Source organism: Hyla sarda, chromosome 4, assembly GCF_029499605.1.
Source record: "Hyla sarda isolate aHylSar1 chromosome 4, aHylSar1.hap1, whole genome shotgun sequence".
NCBI lineage: Eukaryota > Metazoa > Chordata > Amphibia > Anura > Hylidae > Hyla > Hyla sarda.
In genome coordinates this window covers 173,571,107-173,587,928 of record NC_079192.1, presented here as the reverse complement: position 1 = coordinate 173,587,928, position 16,822 = coordinate 173,571,107, and the positions used below count along the sequence as shown (strand labels likewise).

Below are 16,822 nucleotides of genomic sequence, written 5' to 3'. Positions count from 1 at the left end.
CATTACTGAGATAAGCCAAGGTAATAAAACAGTTTTGTTACAAATAAAAGGGAAACAGAGATGATGATGATATAAAGTGGTTGGCCACTTAAACAATGTCTATTGGTGGTAATGTGCTTACTATTGGGATAATGTCCTCAAAAACAAAAATACTGACACTATAGAAGGAATAGAATACAAGGAAACCAATGTGAATCAATAAAAAAATGTTAAAGGGGTACTCGGGTGGAAACCTTTTTTTTTTTAAGTCAACTGGTGCAGATTTGTAAATTACTTCTATTAAAAAATCTTAATCCTACGAGTAGTTAGCTGCTGAATACTACAGAGGAAATTCTTTTCTTTTTGGAACACAGTGCTCCCTGCTGAATCACGAGCACAGTGCTCTCTGCTGACATCTCTGTCCATTTTAGGAACTGTCCAGAGTAGTAGAAAATCCCCATAGGAAACATATGCTGCTCTTGACAGTTCCTAAAATGGACAGAGATGTCAGCAGAGAGCACTGTGCTCGTGATGTCAGCAGAAAGCATTGTGTTACAAAAAGAAAATAATTTCCTCTGTAGTATTCAGCAGCTAATAAGTGCTGGAAGGATTACAAATCTGTTTAATCCATACGCCCTGAGTCCTTAAGGACTCGGAAATGGGGGCGTATGCATACGCCCTGCATCCTTAAGGGGTTAAGGGGGCAATAAATGACAAAAAAGCATTAAAAAGGTACTCCGCCCCAGACATCTTATCCCCTATCCGATACGATGTCTGATTGTGGGGGTGCAGCCACTGGGGACCCCCGCGATCTCTCCTGCAGCACCCATTTCTCACCTGCACAGAGGGAGGATCACTCTGTGGCTGATGACGGGTGATGCAGGGGATGGAGTATCATGATGTCAAGCCCCGCCCTCTTGTGCCATCACACCCCGCCCCCTCAATGCAAGTCTATGGGAGGGGTGTAACAGCTATCACACCCCCTCCCATAGACTTGCATTTAGGGGGCGGAACATGATGTCACGAGGGGGCGTAGTTAGTGAGACCCACCAATAGCCCCAGGTCATAGGCCGCTGCTCTTTAATTTTTACAATTAATGCCATGGCTGCTTTAAGACAATGGGGGCTCATGAGAAGTGGCATGCAGCACATCACAAAATGCTGCCCCGCCCCAGTGACATTCAGCTCTGTCTGGCACCTGCCGAGAAGGTGTGGAGCCCCACACCACATCTACCTTGTGGGCCATGGCATTCAGGACTGCAAAAAGGTACTGGCCTACAGCAGCTGTTGGGTAGCTGCAGTTTTCTCATGACCCCACACAAAGATCCCACTCCTTACCATCTCCTCATTGTGATTTTTTCTCCGTTGCCCATCTTTTCTCCCTCTGTACCTCTGTAGCTGATGCAAAACTACAACTGACAGCATGCCCAGACAGCCTTTCACACTGGTTGTGAAACAATGTCTTATAAATGCCTTAGAAATCAATGTACCTCCAGATGTTGCAAAACCCAGCATGCCCGGACAGCCAATAATTGGTTGGAAAACACTGCCTTAGAAACTACAGACACACAACAACGACTGGGAGCTGCTCCCTCTCTGTAGTAAAGATGGGGGTAAGGAGGTACAGGTACACCTTTGCCATCTGGGACCTAATGCACCAGGGCGTACCTGTACCTCCTTACCACTATCTTAACTCTGTCTGTAGCTTCTAAGGCAGTGTTCCACAATGTTGCAGATGTTGCAAAAATACATCTCAAAGCATGCCCAGACAGCCAGTAGCTTTTCAGGCATTCTGGGAGTTATAGTTTTGCAACAGCTGGAGGCCCCCTGGTTGGGAAACATACCTTGCTACCTAGCTACATACCTGCCTACCTTACTATATACCCTCATACCAGACTACCTAACTAGCTATCTACATACCTGCCTTCTTACATAGCTGGCTACTACTCACTTACCTACAAAACTGGCAATCTACATACCTGGCTACCTAACTATCTAGCTACATACCTAGCTAGCTACTTACATATTTGGCTACCTAACTACATACCGGACTATGTAGCTAACTACCTACAGTGGGGATCAAAAGTTTGGGCACCCCGGGTAAAAATTTGTATTAATGTGCATAAAGAAGCCAAGGAAAGATGGAAAAATCTCCAAAATGCATCAAATTACAGATAAAACGTTCTTATAATATGTCAACAAAAGTAAATTTTATTTCAATCATTTACACTTTCAAAATAACAGAAAAAAAAAATGGCGTCTGCAAAAGTTTGGGCACCCTGCAGAAATTATAGCATGCACTGCCTCCTTTGCAAAGCTGAGAATTGCCAGTGTCCTGGATTGTTCTCAATCATCATCTGGGAAGACCAGGTGATGTCAATCTCAAAGGTTTTAAATGCCCAAACTCATCTGACCTTGCCCCAACAATCAGCACCATGGGTTCTTCTAAGCAGTTGTCTAGAAATCTTAAACTAAAAATACTTGACGCTCACAAAGCTGGAGAAAGCTATAAGAAGAGAGCAAAACGTTTTCAGATGTCAATATCCTCTGTTCAGAATGTAATTAAGAAATGGCAGTGGAAGTTAAAGCAAGATCTGGAAGACCAAGAAAAATATCAGACAGAACAGCTTGCAGGATTGTGAGAAAAACAATTCAAAACCCACGTTGACTGCACAATCCCTCCAGAAAGATCTGGCAGACACTGGAGTTGTGGTACACTATTCCACTATAAAGAGATACTTGTACAAATATGGTCTTCATGGAAGAGTCATCAGAAGAAAACCTATTCTACGTCCTCACCACAAAAATCAGCGTTTGAACTTTGCAAATGAACATATAGACAAGCCTGATGCATTTTGGAAAATTGAAATTTTTGTCTGGAATGAGCAAAGGTACGTTTTTGGAGAAGAAGGGGAACAGAATTTGATGAAAAGAACCTCTCTCCAACTGTTAAGCATGGGGGTGGATCAATCATGCTTTGGGGTTGTATTGCAGCCAGTGGCACAGGGAACATCTCACGAGTAGAAGGAAAAATGGATTCAATAAAATTTCAGCAAATTTTGGATGCTAACTTGATGGCATCTGTGAAAAAGCTGAAGTTAAAGAGAGGATGGCTTCTACAAATAGATAATGATCCTAAAAACACCTCGAAATCCATGGGGGATTACATCAAGAGAAGAACTGAAAAGAAGGTTTTGCCATGACCTTCACAATCTCCTGACCTCAACATAATTGAAAATCTATGGATAGACCTTAAAAGAGCAGTGCATGACAGACAGCCCAGAAATCTCAAAGAACTGGAAGACTTTTATAAGGAAGAATGGGCAAAGATACCTCAAGCAAGAATTGAAAGACTCCTGTCTGGGTACAAAAAGCATTTACAAGCTGTGATACTTGCCAAAGGGGGCAGTACAAGATATTAAGTTTGCAGGGTGCCCAAACTTTTGCAGACGCCATTTTTTGGTTTTCTGTTATTTTGAAAGTGTAAATGATGGAAATAAAATCTAACTTTTGTTGACATATTATAAGAATGTCTAATCTGTAATTTGATGCCTTTTGGAGATTTTTCCATCTTTCCTTGGCTTCTTTATGCACATTAATACACATTTTTACCTGGGGTGCCCAAACTTTTGATCCCCACTGTACATACCTGGCTATCAACCTACCTAACTAGTTAACTACCTAAATACCTGACTACTTAAAAGAGTATCTGTCACCAAAATAAAGATTTAACATATTGATACTTATGTAATTCTAAAACACTTTGCTATTTATTTGCTGTTAAAATTCTCAACCGTTTATGATTTTTATGTGATTGAAAAAACTACCATTAAGTGGCTCTGTTCTGTTCCCTGTGCAAGTCAAACAGTTAGTTTGATCTCCTCCCAGCCTGGCAGGGCCTAGTAAGTGTTAATGGGGGTATTATTTGTCCCTAATGGTAACACAAAATTAGCAGTGTGCACCTGTGCTGGTGATAGGGAGTATATTGAAAGAGGAGGCTGTGTGCGATTGGGCATGAATGAGGGTGTGGTTAGGGGCGTGACTTGGGGTGTGGTTAGGGGCGCGGCTTTGTCTTTGGGCTTTAACTTTATATCAGCATGGGTTTATGAAGGATCAGTCCTGTCAGAATAACCTTTTATAAGGAGGTGAGCTCCAGACTGGACCAGGGGGAATTGCTCGATGTTGTATATCTTGATTTTTCCAAAGCATTTGATACAGTGCCACATAAAATATTTAAAGATAAAATAAGAATTCTTGGGCTAAGGGAAACTGTGTGCAAGTGGGTAAGTACCTGGCTCAGTGATAGGAAACAGAGGATGGTTATTAATGGTACTTATTCTGATTGGGTGACTGTTTCTAGAGGGGTACCACAGGGGTCAGTTTTGGGTCCTATTCTATTTAATATATTTATTAAAGACCTTGTCGAGGGATTGAATAGTAAAGTAGCAATCTCTGCAGATCATACCAAGCTCTGTAAAGTGGTTAACACAATAGATGACAATGCACTGTTACATATGGATCTGCAAAGGTTGGAGGCTTGGGTTGGGAGATGGCATATGAGGTTCAACACTGATAAATGTAAGGTTATGCACATGGGGAGGAAAAATCTAGGCTGGGATTATGTATTAAAGGGAGAACACTTAGGACGACTGACATGGAAAAGGACTTAGGAGTCTTTCCTATCACTGAGCCAGTTACTTACCCACTTACACACATTCTCCCCAATCCTTCTCGTTTTATGCACCAACCTTTTATGTGGAACCGTATCAAATGCTTTGTAAAAATCCAGATATACAACATCCAGCAATTGCCCCTGGTCCAGTCTGGAGCTCACCTCCTCATAAAAGCTGATCAGGTTAGTTTGACAGGACCAATCCCTCATAAAGCCATGCTGATATGGAGTCATACATTTATTTTTATCAACATACTCCAAAATAGCATCCCTTAGAAAACCCTCAATCTATTTACATACAGTAGTTAAACTAACATGCATATATAGACGTATATATTGGTCCGCTTCCTCTTGTTTTGTGCTCGCTTCCTCTTGTTTTGTGCTTGTAGTGATGGCCTGGAAGGATGTGTCCTCACCCCCTTTGGCTCGATGGATAGCTCTAGTAAATAAATATGTCCCCTTATACGCTCTTTATGTCAGTAGGAAAGTTTGGGTTCCATGGATGTTTCTAGATGTCTCTACAGATCCTCCGACTTGGGGTGCCTCTCTTGCTTAATATGGCTATATGGGTGCTGAGGAGCTCATAAGGTATGGATGGTTAAGTGTGTGTAAATGGAATTGTCTGTGGTGTTGTCCTCGCGTGGTGTTCTCTTGTGTGGGATTACCCTCTTCGCTTGGGTGGGGAGGGGAGGGTTTATGGGAATTGTTTATGTGTTTTGTTATTCAGTTAATTGAAAATCAATAAAAATATGTTTAAAAAAAACTAACATGCATATAATTCCCGGGGTCACCTTTTGACCCCTTTTTAACCCCTTAAGGACCAGGCCATTTTACACCTTAGGACCAGAGCGTTTTTTGCACATCTGACCACTGTCACTTTAAACATTAATAACTCTGGAATGCTTTTAGTTATCATTCTGATTCCGAGACTGTTTTTTCGTGACATATTCTACTTTAACATAGTGGTAAAATTTTGTGGTAACTTGCATCCTTTCTTGGTGAAAAATCCTAAAATTTGATGAAAATTTTGAAAATGTTGCTTTTTTCTAACTTTGAAGCTCTCTGCTTGTAAGGAAAATGGATATTCAAAATATATATTTTTTATTCACATTTCCAATATGCCTACTTTATGTTTGCATCATAAAATTGATGTATTTTTACTTTTGGAAGACACCAGAGGGCTTCAAAGTTCAGCAGCAATTTTCAAATTTGTCACAAAATTTTGAACCTCGCTTTTTTTCAGGGACCAGTTCAGGTTTGAAGTGGATTTGAAGGGTCTTCATATTAGAAATACCCCACAAATGACCCCATTATAAAAACTACACCCCCCAAAGTATTCAAAATGACAATCAGTAAGTGTTTTAACCCTTTAGGTGTTTCACAGGAATAGCAGCAATGTGAAGGAGAAAATTCACAATCTACATTTTTTTACACTCGCATGTTCTTGTAAACCCAATTTTTGAATTTTTACAAGGGGTAAAAGGAGAAAATGTATACTTATATTTGTAGCCCAATTTCTCTCGAGTAAGGACATACCTCATATGTCTATGTAAATTGTTCGGCGGGCGCAGTAGAGGGCTCAGAAGCGAAAGAGCGACCAAGGGATTTTGGAGAGTACGTTTTTCAGAAATGTTTTTTTGGGGGCATGTTGCATTTAGGAAGCCCCTATGGTGCCAGAACAGCAAAAAACAAACAAACACATGGCATACCATTTTGGAAACTAGACCCCTTGGGGAACGTAACAAGGAATAAAGTGAGCCTTAATACCCCACAGGTGTTTCACGACTTTTACATATGTAAAAAAAAAAAAATTTTCACTAAAATGTGTGTTTCCCCCCAAATTTCACATTTTTTGCAAGGGTTAAAAGCAGAAAATACCCCTCAAAATTTGTAACCCCATCTCTTCTGAGTATGGAGGTACCCCATAAGTTGACCTGAAGTGCACTACGGGCAAACTACAATGCTCAGAAGAGGAGGAGCACCATTGAGCTTTTGGAAAGAGAATTCGTTTCGAATGGTAGTCAGGGGCCATGTGCATTTACAAAGTCCCCCGTGGTGCCAGAACAGTGGACCCCCCCACATGTGACCCTATTTTGGAAACTACACCCCTCACAGAATTTAATAAGTGGTGCAGTGAGCATTTACACCCCACTGGCGTTTGACAGATCTTTGGAACAGTGGGCTGTCCAAATGGAAAATTACATTTTTCATTTTCACTGATCACTGTTCCAAAAATCTGTCAGACACCTGTGGGGCGTAAATGCTCACTGTACCCCTTATTACATTACATGAGGGGTATAGTTTCCAAAATGGGGTCACATATGGGGGGGTCCATTGTTCTGGTACCATGGGGGCCTTCAATTCCGGACAAATTTTCTCTTCAAAATCCCAATGGTGCTCCTTCTCTTCTGAGCATTGTAGTGCACCCATAGAGCACTTTACATCCACATATGGGGTATGTTCTTACTCAGAAGAAATTGGGTTACGAATTTTGGGGGGCTTTTTTTTAGTTTCCCTTGTGAAAATGAAAAATTTAGGGTGACACCAGCATTTCAGTAAAAAAATTAATTTTTTTTCATTTTCCCATCCAACTTTAATGAAAATTTGTCAAACACCTGTGGGGTGTTCAGGCTCACTATACCCCTTGTTACGTTCCGTGAGGGGTTTCGTTTCCAAAATGGGGTCACATGTGGGTATTTATTTTTTTGGGTTTATGTCAGAACCGCTGTAAAATCAGCCACCCCTGTGCAAATCACCAATTTAGGCCTCAAATGTACATGGTGCGCTCTCACTCCTGAGCCTTGTTGTGCGTTCGCAGAGCATTTTACGCCCACATATGGGGTATTTCCGTACTCAGGAGAAATTGCGTTACAAATTTTGGGGGTCTTTTTTTCCTTTTACCTTCCGTGAAAATAAAAAGTAAAGGACAACACCAGCATGTTAGTGTAAAAAAACATTTTTTTTACACTAACAGGCTGGTGTAGACCCCAACTTTTCTTTTTCATAAGGGGTAAAAGGAAAAAAAAGCCCCCAAAATTAGTAGTGCAATTTCTCCCGAGTACGGAGATACCCCATATGTGGCACTAAACTGTTTCCTTGAAATACGACAGGGCTCTGAAGTGAGAGAGCGCCATGCGCATTTGAGGACTAAATTAGGGATTGCACAGGGATGGACATAGGGGTATTCTACGCCAGTGATTCCCAAACAGGGTGCCTCCAGCTGTTGCTAAACTCCCAGCATGCCTGGACAGTAAGTGGCTGTCCGGAAATGCTGTGAGTTGTTGTTTTGCAACAGCTGGAGGCTCTGTTTTGGAAACACTGCCGTACAATACATTTTTTATTTTTATTGGGGGGACAGTGTAAGGGGGTGTAAATGTAGTGTTTTACCATTTATTATGTGTAATTGTAGTGTAGTGTCGTGTTTTTAGGGTACGTTCACACTGGCGGAGGTTTACAGTGAATTTACTGCTAGGAGTTTGCGCTGCGGTGAAAAATTTGCCGCAGCTCATACTTGAAGCAGAAAACTTACTGCAAACCCGCCAGTGTGAGTGTACCCTGTACGTTCACATGGGGGGCAAACCTCCAGCTGTTTCAAAACTGCAACTCCCAGCATGTACTGACAGACCGTGCATGCTGGGAGTTGTACTTTTGCAACAGCTGGAGGCACACTGGTTGGAAAACCTTCAGTTAGGTTCTGTTACCTAACTCAGTATTTTCCAACCAGTGTGCCTCCAGCTGTTGCAAAACTTCAACTCCCAGCATGTACTGATCGCCGAAAGGCATGCTGGGAGATGTAGTTATGCAACAGCTGGAGGGATCGCAACTACAACTCCCAGCATGCAGAGACAGCTGTTTGCTGTTTAGGCATGCTGGGAGTTGCAGTTTTGCAACATCTGGAGAGCTATAGTTTAGAGACCACTGCACAGTGGTCTCCAAACTGTGGACCTCCAGATGTTGCAAAACTACAACTCCCAGCATGCCCAGACAGCAAACTGCTGTCTCTGCATGCTGGGAGTTGTAGTTGCGATCCCTCCAGCTGTTGCATAACTACATCTCCCAGCATGCCTTTCGGCGATCAGTACATGCTGGGAGTGTGGGCATGCTGGGAGTTGTAGTTTTGCAAGATCTGGAGGTGCACATTATAGAGATCACTTTGCAGTGGTCTCAAACTGTAGACCTCCAGCTGTTGCAAAACTTCAACTCCCAGCAAGCCTAAACAGCTCTCTGGGCATGCTGGGAGTAGCCCTCCAGATGTTGCTAAGTAACTCACCGGCTTCCGTCGGATCCAGGAAACTGCGTCGCGGTCCTCTCCCGATCGTCGCCCGCTGCCGCCGCTGATCGTCGCCCGCTGCCGTCGCCAATGGGTAAGTGGATCTTCGGCGCCGGTCCCTGTCGGTTTCCCCGTCCTGCCCCGCCTATTGTGGGTGGGCAGAACGGGGAATCCGAAAGTAAACCCACCCCTCCGCCCCCGATCTGCTATTGGTGGTCACGTCTAGACCACTAATAGCAGAGATAGGAGGGGTGGCACCTCTGCCACCTCACTCCTATCGCTACAGGGGAATCGTGGGTGTCTAGGACATCCGCGATCCCCCTTCTATTCCGGGTCACCGGGTTACCATAGACCCGTAATCGGCGCAAATCGCAAGTGTGAATTCACTTGCGATTTGCGCCGATCGCCAACATGGGGGGTCTAATGACCCCCTTGGCATTTGCGCGGGGTGCCTGCTGATAGATATCAGCAGTCACCCCGGCCCGGTCTCCGACCGGCACATGGCGGGGACCGAAATTCCCACGGGCGTACAGGTACGCCCTTGGTCCTTAAGTACCAGGGAGCAAAGGCGTATCTGTACACCCTTGGTCCTTAAGGGGTTAAATATTGGCACCACATTTGCCATGCGCCAGTCCTGGGGAACTGTCCCTGTTTCTATAGAGTCCCTGAATATTAAAAATAAGGGTCTGTCTATTACATTACTTAATTCTTTTAGAACACGGGGGTGAATGCCATCTGGACCTGTACAAAAAAGATATAGTGGAGCTGGAGAGGGTTCAAAGATGGGCAACCAGAGTAATACAGGGAATGGGAGGACTACAGTACCCAGAAAGATTATCAGAATTAGGGTTATTTAGTTTAGAAAAAAGAAGGCTTGGGTCTGATAACTATGTATAAATTTATCAGGGGGCCATACAGAGATCTCTCTCATGACCTAATTATACCCAGAACTGTATCTATAACAAGGGGGCATCCTCTACGTTTAGAGGAAAGAAGGTTTTTACACCAGTACAAACAGGGGTCATGGAACTCTGGTCATGGAGAACTCGGTAAAAGAGTTGAAAAGGGGCCTGGATGCATTTCTGCAGAGTAATAACATTATAGGTTATGGATACTAGATTTATAAGGACAGAATGTTGATCCAGGGATTCATTGGAGTCGGGAACTAATTTCCCCCCTAGTTTGGGGCAATTGGCATCAGCTTTATAAGGGTTTTTTGCCTTCCTCTGTATAAACACAGTAGGGACACAATATGGATATAGGTTGAACTTGATGAACTCTGTTCTTTTTTCAACCATATGTTACTTGTCTTTTCCTCAGTTCCCAATATGTGTGATTCTGTTACCTAAGGTTCTGTTACCTAACTCAGTATTTTCCAACCAGTGTGCCTCCAGCTGTTGCAAAACTTCAACTCCCAGCATGTACTGATCGCCGAAAGGCATGCTGGGAGATGTAGTTATGCAACAGTAGTCTCCTCAGTTCCCAATATGTGTGATGAGAATATCCACTTCCCTTTCCTCTCTCTCCCCAGCAGATGGAAATCCTGTTCATGATGTGGTGTCCTATAAAGGAGCATGTGAACATTACAATGTCATTCAGCCTCCTCCATTGCTACTTTTATGTAGAGCATTCCAATGGTGGAAGCTGAGTGACGTTATGGTCACTAGGATGCCATGTAATAGGCAGGACCTTCATATGCTTAGAAGAAAGAGGACTCATATCAGGGGGGCAGAGTTTCTCAATAAACATATCGGGAACCAAGGTAAACACCATTAACAATAAGTGACTTATAAGTGCCATACCACTTATTAAAAATGTTTATAAATGGCCAAGTCAAAAATGGCAATTATTTCCCCATGTAATTTCCCTCAGCAAATTTCTTGCTTATGGGCAAAAATGATGCAATTGAACGGCTGTACTGATTCATGAGTTTCTGGCTAAGCAATTATTAAGCATTGTAACAGGCTCATTAGAAGAACGCTGATCTGCTAGAATGACCCTTGTAATGGGTATGGGTCTGTCCATATAAAAGGACCCTGAAGAGTTCAGAGACCTGGGGGTAAATTCTGCTGTGAGTTGTGAATTATGTACATGTAATGGGACATAAATCCAGGTGTTAGGTTAAGCCCTTTTGATAATGTTTGTGTCCTTTTTTCTGACACTGTAGTATTAACTATCATGTAGATTTTCTGGCTAACTTAATATCCCATAATTTTTTTAGTTGTACATATTGATAAAAATACTACAGTTGGGTCAAATGTACAATTTCTTTCTCAAACCTCAATGTAAGGCCCCAACCAAACAATCCCTATTTTTTTTTTTTAGTAATGAGAGTGCCATGATGGAGAATAGGATATTTAGAACAACCCATCTATTCTTTATTATTAAACCTGTGGAAAAGTAGAGTACAAATAATGTCTCACCCCCCCCCCCTTTTTTTTTCTTTTTATTGTTTTCAATAAGATACATAGTACATTCACAATTTCTTAATACAAGTTTCACATTACAATTTTTCTCCCTTCTATTCCTGGACTTCTCTGCCCTTGCTTTCTCATATTTTTTAATTCTATCAGAGAGAGAAACCCATTGCTGAATGGTTGGAGGTATATCAGCAAACCAAGTTCTCAGTATTAAATGTTTGGCCACAACATGACGGATATATCCATCAGGAACTTCAACTGTCACAGACAGCCGCGTGTCACTGCTAGCCGACCAAGGACCGATCACAGCGGTCCCTGGTCCAGCCAATACACTTGTAGGGTTGCGGTATTGTTCTGACAGCTCCGATGCTTTGCAGGCATGATGTGGGGTCTATAATTCCTATAATGATGCCCTGAATGCCAAAGGGGGCTCCTCTCCTTCTTGGTCCTGCCAGGCAGTGAGGCAACCAGATATTGCCTAAGTGGAGGTACTGCCCAACCCGGGACGAACAGAGTGATAAAATATGGGGTTCATTTTCTCCATTTCAAAAGCGACTTACCAAAAATGATGTCCCACAAATAAAGAATTTATGGAAAAAAAAGCTAATTGCTATTTTTTCCTCTGACTTTGAAATAATTCTAGCCACACAATAAGGACTCAACGTACTCACTTTTGCCCTAGGTGAATACTTTAGGGGGCATAGTTTCGAAAATGGGGTCACTTCTGGGGGTGCGGTATTGTTCTGACAGCTAAAATGCTTTGCAAGATTAAGTGCGGCCTATAATTTGTGAAATGATATCCTGAAAGCCAAATGGTGCTCCTCTCCCTTTTGATGTAGAAGATGAGAAAAGGACCTCTAAAGGAGCTGCAGACTCCAATGGAATTAAAACCAGAGCCAGAGATGTAGCAATAGTACAAAACACTGGGAGGTTTATTGCAATAGATAAAACAATAAAGTAGATTACGCGTTTCGGGTGAGCCACCCCCTACTTCAGATCAGATTCTGATCTGAAGTAGGGGGTGGCTCCCCCGAAACGCGTAATCTACTTTATTATTTTATCTATTGCAATAAACCTCCCAGTGTTTTGTACTATTGCTACATCTCTGGCTCTGGTTTAATTCCATTGGAGTCTGCAGCGCCTTTAGAGGTCCTTTTCTCATCTTCTACATCACAAGTCCTATCAGGATTGGTCTTCTTCCTTTTCCTGTGACCTCCGGCTTAGCAGCGGTTCCAGTACTCCCCGAATTTTGGTAACCCCATTGTGGGTTGATATGCAAGCTTTGACTTGCTCTCAGGTGAGCAGCCACTACCTAGGGGTCATTTATTTTGACCACAAACTGCTGTAAGAATTCTCTCCCATACGGTATCACACGAGGCGCCTTCCACTGGTCTCTCCTTTTTTCTTTCTACAGGTCACTCCTCTCCCTTTGGGTCCCACCATGTGGCCTTGCAACCTAATATGGCCTAAGCAGGGGTATTACCGAACACGGGACAAACAGCATAATAAAATATGGGGCAAATGTTCTACTTTTCAGATGCAATGTACAAAACAATATGTCCTACAAATGCATTTGTGAAAAAAAAAAAAATGTAAATTTTTTCACTGACTTTGTAACCATTCTAGCCACACAAAAAGGACTCAAAGTACTCATTTTTGGTCTAGGTGAATACGTTAAGGGGTGTCATTTCCAAAATGGGGTCACTTGTGGGGGTTCTGTATTGGTAGCTAAAATCCATTTGGCCTATAATGATGCCCTGAAAGCCAAATGGCGCAGCCAAGAAACCAAATATGGCCTAAGCGGGTGTATTTCCAAACATGGGCCGAGCAGCTCAATAAAATACAGTGGTCCCTCAACATATGATATTAATTGGTTCCAGGAGAACCATCATATGTTGAAACCATCATATGTCGAGTACATATGTCTATGTAAAAAAGGTAATTGGTTCTGGGGCCTCGGAACTATTGTATGTTGAATACATATCTCTATGGGAAACTGCTAATTGGTTCTGGGATGACCATTGTATGTGGAGTGTATGGGGAGTGTTTAACAAACCAGGGTGGCTCCAGCTGTTGCACAACTACAACTCCCAGCATGCATGTACAGCCATTGACTGTCTGGGCATGCTGGGAGTTATAGTTTTGCAACAGCTGGAGGCACACTGATAGGGAAACATTGATGTATGGGGTGTATTGTGTGTATATGTATTGTATGTGATGTGTGACATCGCATACAGTACTGTACAGTTCTTTAAATACCTTCAGGGGGGACAGAATGTCCTCCATTATGATCCTGCCAACTACAGCTCTATAGGAAAGGAAGGGGAGGGCAGCCAGCAGCTCATTGGATGCCTGCAACAAGATGCTGCAGGCTATTGGCTATGGCTGCACTGGGGGGGCGGGGCTTACACGGAGCTCACAGTGGAAGCCTGCGTGAGTTAGCAGGACAGCATGTGAGTAACAGGAGGCAGAACGGGGCACATTAAACAACTATCTGTCAGTTGCTGAAGTTGTCAGCGCTGTCAGATAGCTGTTTGTACGATGGCCCCGACACACAGCAGCATCATATGTCGATGCTGCCTTCAACATACGATGGGCTCTGAGAGGCCATCATATGTTGAAATGATCATATGTTGGGGCCATCATAAGTCGGGGGGTCACTGTATAGGGTGCATTTCTTTCAATATCTGAAGCGATGTAAAAAAAATATGTCCCATAAGCAAATTACAAATTTTTAACACTGACTTTATAATAATTCCTGCCAAAAAACTATGGTGTTAAAATACTCACGAATACCTTGAGGGGCCTTATTTTTAACCCCTTGGGAATGGAGGGTTTTTCCACTTTAATTTTTTCCTCTTTACCTTTTAAAAATCAAAACCCTTTCAATTTTGCACCTAAAAATCCATTTCTACTTTGTAATTACATCAGTCATTTTACCCAAAAATCTATGGCGAAATGAAAAAAAAATCATTGTGCGACAAAATTGAAGAAAAAAAACTCCATTTTGTAAATTTTGGTGGCTTGTGTTTCTACGCAGTAAATTGTTTGGTAAAAATTACACCATATATTTATTCTGTAGGTCCATACGATTTAAAATGATACTCTACTTATATAGGTTTGATTTTGAGGTACTTCTGCAAAAAATCATAACTACACGCAGGAAAATTTATACGTTTAAAATTGTCATATTCTGATCCCTATAACTTTTACATTTTTCCGCGTACGGGGCGGTATGAGGGCTAATATTTTGCGCCCTGCTCTGAAGTTTTTAGCGGTACCATTTTTTGTATTGATCGGACTTATTGATTGCTTTTTATTCATTTTTTCATGATTTAAAAAGTGACCAAAAATGCGCTATTTTGGACTTTGGAATTTTTTTGCATTGACTCCATTGATTGTGCGGTTTAATTAACAAAATATTTTTATAATTTGGACATTTCCGCACTTGGCGATATCACATATGTTTATTTTTATTTACACCTTTTTTTTATTTAAATGGGAAAAGGGGGGTGATTCAAACTTTTATTAGGGAAGGGGGTAAATGATCTTTATTCACTTTTTTTTTGCAGTGTTACAGCTCCCATAGGGGACTATAACATTGCACACACTGATCTTTTACAGTGACCCCCCCGACCTAAGATGGCCCCGACATACGATAATTTCAACATACGATGGCCTCTCAGAGGCCATCGCATGTTGAAGGCAGCATCAACATACAATGCTTTTGTATGTTGGGGCCATCGCATAAACGGCTATCCGGCAGCGCAGACTGCTTCAGCTGCCACCGGATAGCCGCTTACGGTGCCCCATGTGGTCCACTGACGATCACTTACCTGTCCTTGGGCTCCTCTTCGGGATCCCCTGCATCGTCGGCGCTCTCCATCGTCATCATCACGTCACTGTGCACGCCGTCCCGTTATCCAATAGGAGCGGCGTGCGTAGCGAAGTGATGGCGACGACGGATAGCAAGGATGCCAGGGAAAATCGTTTAGGACCTTGTGTACCCATTGCTGGATAAGGGTTACCACGTGTACGTGGACAACTTTTATACCAGCATCCCTCTGTTCACATCCCTTGCCGCCAGATCCACATCCGCTTGTGGGACCGTGCGGAAGAATCAGAGAGGCCTCCCTCTAAATTTTATCCAGACACCTATGCTCAAGGGTGAGTCCCGTGCCCTTGCCCATGAAAACTTGTTGCTGGTCAGGTATAAGGATAAGAGGGATGTCCTTATGCTGACCACTATTCATGGCAACGGCAGCTCACCTGTCTCTGTGCAAGGTACCACAACAACGGTCCTCAAGCCTGATTGTATTCTGGACTACAATGAGCATTTGGGGGGAGGTGATCTTTCCGAACAAATCCTGAAGCAATACAATGCCATGCGAAAAAACACGTGTATGGTACAAAAAAGTTGCAGTCTACTTGGTACAGGTTGCCATGTACAACCTTTTGTTGTGTACCAGAACACTGGCAGCACAGGGACATTCCTCCAGTTCCAAGAAGAAATCCTAAAGGCCCTGATCTTTGCTGACCGGGAAAGAGCAGACCGGACTTCCCAAGAAACTGGAAATATAGGTGCCAGGATCGTCCCAGGCCAACACTTTACAGGTGAAATCCCCCACACTGGAAAGAAGGGACGATCCCAGAAAAAATGCAGAGTGTGTAACAGGAGGGGGATACGGAAGGACACCACCTATCAATGTGACACTTGCCCCGATCATCCGGGCCTCTGCATTAAAAACTGCTTCAGGGAGTATCGAATTTCCATGCGGTACTAAATTTTCCCTTTTCATTTTAATTTTCCATAATTTGACCCCAATGTACCAAGTCCAGAGTACATTCCAAATTTTAACCCCACAAAACCACTAAATTGGCCGAAAGATTTTTTCATTAAAAAAAATGCTTTTATGTTGCCTCAAAAGCGCAGCGCTCTCTCCACCTGGGAGGGGAGCGCATTTGAGGCAACAGGTTAGGGACGGCCACACACATCACATTCCCAAAATGATGATTCAGAGCATAGGGTTTGGGGTGGGGAATATTTTTTAGTTTTGGCTATGCTCTGGGTCATCATTCTGGGAACATAACCTATTTTATTATTTTACATCCCACTGTACCCCATGTTAGTAACTTACCCCATATAACGTTTATTAATTACCCCATGTAACGCTCCTTGAGGGGGGGTACCACTGCTCTGGCTCCACAGGCAGTGATGTCGAAGCTCAAGGCCCCTGACTGCACTCCTGTTCTTCTGTGACCGGTCCAGATATGAGGTATATCCTTATTCCAAAGAAATGTATTTACAAATAATTTATTTTTTTTTGCTGTTCTGGCACTAAATGCGACATGCCCCCCCATTTCAGCAAAATTTGCAAATGTGACTCCTTCTCTTCTGAGCATTGTAGTGCGCCCGCAGTGCACTTGACGTCCACACATGGGGTATTTCCATACTCAGAAGAGATAGGGTTACAAATTTGGG

The 16,822-nt window shown here is 42.8% G+C and overlaps 1 protein-coding gene across 2 annotated transcripts in view; it reads right to left on the bottom strand.

The window, feature by feature from the left end:
• HCN4 (hyperpolarization activated cyclic nucleotide gated potassium channel 4) overlaps nt 1–16,822 on the bottom strand; it is a 485,567-nt gene that overhangs the window by 231,289 nt on the left and 237,456 nt on the right. The gene's annotated exons all lie outside the window — the stretch shown is intronic.